The following is a 6,222-nucleotide window of genomic DNA, read 5'->3' on the forward strand; positions in this document are numbered from 1 at the left end:
TATCTTTGCACCTTGCCCTCAATTTTGCTGTGAACCTAAAATTGCTCTTAAAAGTTAAGTTTTAATTAAGAAAAGTTTAACTGCATTGAGTGCAAGTAATTTTTTGAAATACTTTAATACATTCTCATGTGAATAGTACAAATAAAATGCTTTATAACGTCTAAGTCTTTAAATGTATTTTTAAATAGTATTTTTTAAAAAAATATTTTATTTATTTAGTTGACAGAGAGAGAAGGAGAGAGAGCACAAGCTGGGGGAGTGGCAGGCAGATGGAGAGGGAGAAACCGGCTCTTTGCTGAGCAGAAAGCCTGACATGGAGCTCTATCCCAGAACCCTGGGATCATGACCTGAGCCAAAGGCAGACGCTTAACCAACAGAACCACTCTTAGAGATTATTTCTTATTTTATTTTGAGGATGAATAAAATTTGTGTCACTTCTTATTGAAGATTATTTAATATCCTAGACCCAAAAAAAAAGACAAAAGAAAGAAAAATAAAATCTGAGGTGTATTTTAATCATACATATAATACTTTAATGAGTTGAGACAATAGTGAACTTTAAGCCATAGATCTCCTTGGAAGGATTGCATAGGTCCTGAGCATCTAGGAGAACAAAGCAAAATTTAGTAGAGTTACAGATTTCAAGTTCAGTATTATGTTTAAGAATTATCCTTTTTGACACTAGGCTGAGGAAACAAGGTAAAGAAAGGCTCCAAGGAACAGCCCTGATTCAGCATGTGACAAGCAGGGAGAAAACACGCTATATATGTATCTTTGTATTTGTACACACTATGTAGTATGGATCTAATTCTATCTGATGTTCCCCAAGATGAAAAAGCAAGCAAAGAAAACACACACACACACACACACACACACACACACACACACAACCACTCACATACAAACACAGAAAAATAAGAGGAAAAAGAGCCAAAAGATAACATATCACGAAATCCTTCATATGCTTGTTCTTTATATTCTATATTTTCACTTACACCCTGGTGTCTTTTCAATTTTCCACATAATGAAATAAGGCTTTTAAATTCTTCTTTTGTAAAGTATAAATGTTCTGTTTCTATTGCTTCCTTTGCCTCTGTCTCAAGAGACAACCAGAGAGATGGAAATATGAGTTTTTCATCTTTGACTCTTTCTTCTCTCCAAAGAAAATGTCCACCAAAAAAGTAAGGTGAAAAATTCCCTTTATCCATAGTAGCATTAAATAATGATTTCCCACTAACTTACTGAAAATAATACTTTAAATTTTATTTTACCTATTTATGTAATAGATTTATGCATTTATCTTTTATATGGGATATGTACTTTTATTTTTTTAAAGATTTATTTATTTATTCTTGAGAGACACAGGGAGAGAGTCAGAGACATAGACAGGGGGAGAAGCAGGCTCCATGCAGGGAGCCTGATGTGGGACTCGATCCCGTACTCTAGGATCACGCCCTGAGCTGAAGGCAGATGCTCAACCGCTGTCACCCAGGCATCCCAGGGATATGTATTTTAAAAATATTGTTGTGGGTGGTGATAATTACTCATATATATAAGATCATCACAAAAGGAATTATACAACTAATATTCCTACAAGCATACATACACACACACACAGAAAAACAGCTGTTGGGTTTTTTGGGACTTCAAGTTTGAGCATGGAGGCTGTCATTCTTTATGACTCTGTCACTTTCCCTGTATTCGATTGATTGAAAAGGGAACAGTTAGGATTTGCCTAATTCATTGGCATCCTTGGCTTCCTACTTGCTAAAGGTGAAAAAATTCAGTCAACTCAATATTTTGTTTTTGATTTCTTTTTTATTTTCAGTTTTTTATTTTGTTAACCAGTTGACTCGGTGATTTAATCAAATAACAATGAAACTCACTGCTTATATGGTTACGATTTTAGCCAATAAAATTGGATACCTGGTGAAAAATGCCAACAAATATTTTTGGATGATTTTCACTGAGCTGGTGATAAGTGTTGCCATGCCACTGTAACCCTGATCTCACTGCTCCATGTTCTTCACCTATTGCAGGACCTAACCTTCTGTGATATCTTGCAGACTGGGATTTAACAGAGGTTTACATTTGCTCATAAGAAAGTACATTTACCTGTCACCTGTTCACAAAATGCTCTTTCTGATTAATACAAGTGCATCCTCACTGTTTCAGTTTTGTTTGGTTATTATGGCGAGGAGAAGGGAACACTTTCTTTTTTATCTTGTCTGCTGAGGATGATTAAAGCTATACTGCTTTCCTCTACACCATTTCAGAATTCCAATAGCAACTGCTTTCTCAGATCTTACTGATGGATTCAACAGCAGGCTCAGAAACAAATCTGAGTGCTAGACAAACCATATTGTATTTAAAATTACTTCTTTTTGATGAGTTTATTTTTGTTATTCTGCTAGCTTTCTTACCTTACCTCTTTCTCTTAGGAAGACTTTTCTTCTAGGTAGAGAAACACCAAGGTACTTCTTGGTAGCTTATTCCATAAATCCTCAAGACATGAATGGGTACTTTGGACTTGCTTGGGTGGATACAGCTGGGATTCTCTACTACATAGAGCCGAGGTTGTGAGATTTCTTAAATAAAGATGATGATCATCTTTTCAAATAAATATATGGCAATTTATCCTTCTTCATACGAGATCGGGCGCATTCAGGGTGGTATGGCCGTAGACTATCCTTCTTCATATATGTACTCTTTCCACTGGGAAATGTAGTCTCTCTCCTGAGTATAACCAGAACTGACTGGCTTTGTATTATTATTTTCTACCTGCATTTTTCCTTATCTAGATTCTCTCACTTATATTTAACTTATTTTCTCTGATAGCATGGTATATAATTTAAAACATTATAAATACAATCCTAGCAAATAAAGGAAAGAATGACTAGATATATATCCTTAATTAATTTAGATAAGTCACAAATAGCTCAGTTTAAAAAGTGGTAATATGTTGTTAATAATGAGTAGACATATAATTAAAATATGACATTATATGGGGATCCCTGGGTGGCTCAGCAGTTTAGCTCCTGCCTTCTGCCCAGGGGTGATCCTGGAGTCCTGGGATCAAGTCCCACATTGGGCTCTCTGTATGGAGCCTGCTTCTCCCTCTGCCTGTGTCTCTACCTCTCTTTTTCTCTTGTGTCACTCATGGATAAATAAATAAAATATTTTTAAAAATGACAATATTATTGCTTGGGACATAAATTTCAATATATAAAAATCTCTGATCCTATGATTAAATTTTATCAGTAGTATGTCAGTAAATGTTTACTAACTGGATTTTAAGGGAGGAAAAAGAGCCCTGATTTATAACATTTGCCAATTTCCGTAGTGTAAATACTTCCACAGAGACTCATTTCAACCTACCAATATGATGTCATTGACCATGCAGTTGAGACAAAATGTACAAAATCAGCTTTCTCACAAGCTGGTACAAACTAGTGTGAGCCTGATGTAAAACACTATTGTTTGTTTTTATAAATCCTACAATAAGTATTCATAAAGTTTCTGTTTCCAGGCTAATGTATTTCTAATTTTGGGGTAAAATTCAGTATATTTATATACTACTATTATATAATAGCCTTAAAATGTCAATCACTAGGAGCCTGCAGCTGCAGATAGTTAACAATCCTATATCCTGGACATGAAAGATAAATATTTCTATAAGTATAATAAGCAAAAATAATGGGAAAAAAACTATCTGAGAACCATAATGCATATCCTGATGGAAACACATGGGCAGGGCGATTCCTTAGAAATCCAAATGTTTTCCTTAACACATTTAAGGATGACCTAGATAAAAATTACATTGCTTGGAAAAGAATTTAGTACTGAACTCAGTTCATTTTACAAGAAAAAATATTTATGCTATGTTTGCTAAAATTCTAAAGATGTCATTGTTCATGAAATTCTGGCTTTGACTTTTGCAAAATATCCCTCTTTCACTTTTATGACTCAAGTGCAATCTTTCAAATATTTCCATCAGAATATCTATGTGAGATAAAACAGTAAACTAGAAGCTTTTGTTTCAAACCCCTCTCATTCTTGTTTCCCTCAAAGTATCTCCTGTATATGATAAGATATACTTGTACAGGACTTAAGGAATCAAAGTAAGATACCCTTAAAATGATGCTGATTCATATGGCTCCATGATAGAATCATAATCTCTCAGGCGTAGAAAAGATACTAAATTTAATTTATTACATCTTTTCATTTCATATTTAAATAAACTCGACAGGGATGCCTGGGTGCCTCAGCAGTTGAGCATCTGCCTTCAGCTCAGGGCATGATCCTGGGGTCTGGGATTGAGTCCCACATTGGGCTCCTTGTGGGGAGTCTGCCTATGTCTTGCCTCTCTGTGTCTTCCATGAACAAATAAATGAATGAATGAATAAATAAATAAATCTAAATAAATAAACTCGACAAAACGTCCCCACATTAAAATACCTCTGTTGACTGACAACAGTTCGGAATGTCATAAATGTCTCACATACAATAACTAAAATCGACCTCCATATATTGTCTTCTATTGTCTTTAGGTTTATCCAATAGAGCAACATAAAATAATGTTCTTGGTCCAAAATCCTTCAAATACTGACAACAGCTTAATGTTTAGTGTTCCCTTACCCATCCCAATCTCTGTCTTCAGCCATTGGTCACTTTTACTCTTTTAATGTCCTGATTACTTCTCTCTGAGTGCTTTTCAATTTTTCCTATTATTTTTAATAATTTGTTTCCAGAACTGAAAATAATTTTCCAGATGTGAACTTGTCACTGGATATTTAAAAAGGACTCATATATATTTCTTATGACAATTTCTAGCAATTCTACTTCAGGAAACTAACAGTATGCACAGCATATTTTAAATCTGCATCACACAAATACACACACCACATAGAGATGTCTATTTGTGTTTTTTATGCGTAAGATAGTATCACACCACACCCTTTTCTCTTGTAGTTGGGACTTTCTAACAATAAAAGTGGCCATAGAATCAAACCAAACCAGGCACAGAAAAAAGAAAATAAAAAAGAATGAGAATACAGTGTTCTTTGCCCTAGATTGCTTTGTATTTTTTCAATAATAGTTTCTCAAATCTGACTCTTCTGATAATTCCTTCCCGAAGAAGGCCAAACGTATTTTAAGTGATTACTACTATATCCATAATTTCCTTTATGCAAGAAAGTAAACAAATTGATTATTGCACTTCCTCTATCCCAGTTGGCAATTCTTTCACTTGCTGCTTATTTAGGGATATGAAACTACTTTTGAATGACTGCCTATAGTTTAGGAGAGATTATAAAACAGACCTACACAAAATACTGGTCGCTGGTGTTACAGAATATAAATATCATATTTCAAAAGATCAGAATAATGTTACCACCCTCTTTTCCTCTTTTTCTTTCCTTCCCATGGCTCTGATCCTGAGAGGTCAGCTACATGATCTATGATCAAAGAGGCAAGGTCCTGCTTCTCTGTCTTTCCTGCATTTCTCCTATGGGATTCTTTACTACTACGCCTTTGCTCTAAATATTTCTCTATTCTGCTTTCTATCTAGCCATGAATATCTAGCTTCTACATATCCAGCTTCAACAGGATTTAAGTCAGATGGAATACTGTAATATTTCCCTTATGTATAGGTGTGTGCATCAGAACACCTGGCTGTTCCCTTATGAATGCTTTGTGGGAACCAATTCAAGAACCTTTGAAGATAACAACTGGAAATAAGCCACATTCTTTTTTTCTGTATGAAGTTTTTGTTTAATATTAGACATTATTATGTGTGAGTTTTCCATTAGAGGAATTAAGAATACATGGGTGAAACCAAAATTGCAGTATTTGCTAATTATTGCTACAAGGTCTTAAATTTCCAATACAGCGTCCAGTGGTTTGAATCACATTACAAGTCCAGGATTTCCTGATTGAAAAGTGACCCTATGTCACTGCCCCATTACTTATAACTGAAAGAAAGAGGTCATTGGTTAAAACTATCTTCCACACATCCTGGCAATGTTTGTTTGTTCTTCCTGCCAGTTCTCAACCCAGATTCCATCAAAATATTTCTATGCAATTTATGCCATAATTTTTAAGATCATACAAGAGGTGACAGCAGTGTTATTCAATATATTGATACCACTCTATGTAAAGATGAACATAAAAATGTAAAAATCAAAGTATATTTTGATCTGGGTTTTTGGCACAATTAATGGT

The sequence above is a fragment of the Canis aureus genome, chromosome 17 (genome assembly GCF_053574225.1).
Source record: "Canis aureus isolate CA01 chromosome 17, VMU_Caureus_v.1.0, whole genome shotgun sequence".
Classification (NCBI taxonomy): domain Eukaryota; kingdom Metazoa; phylum Chordata; class Mammalia; order Carnivora; family Canidae; genus Canis; species Canis aureus.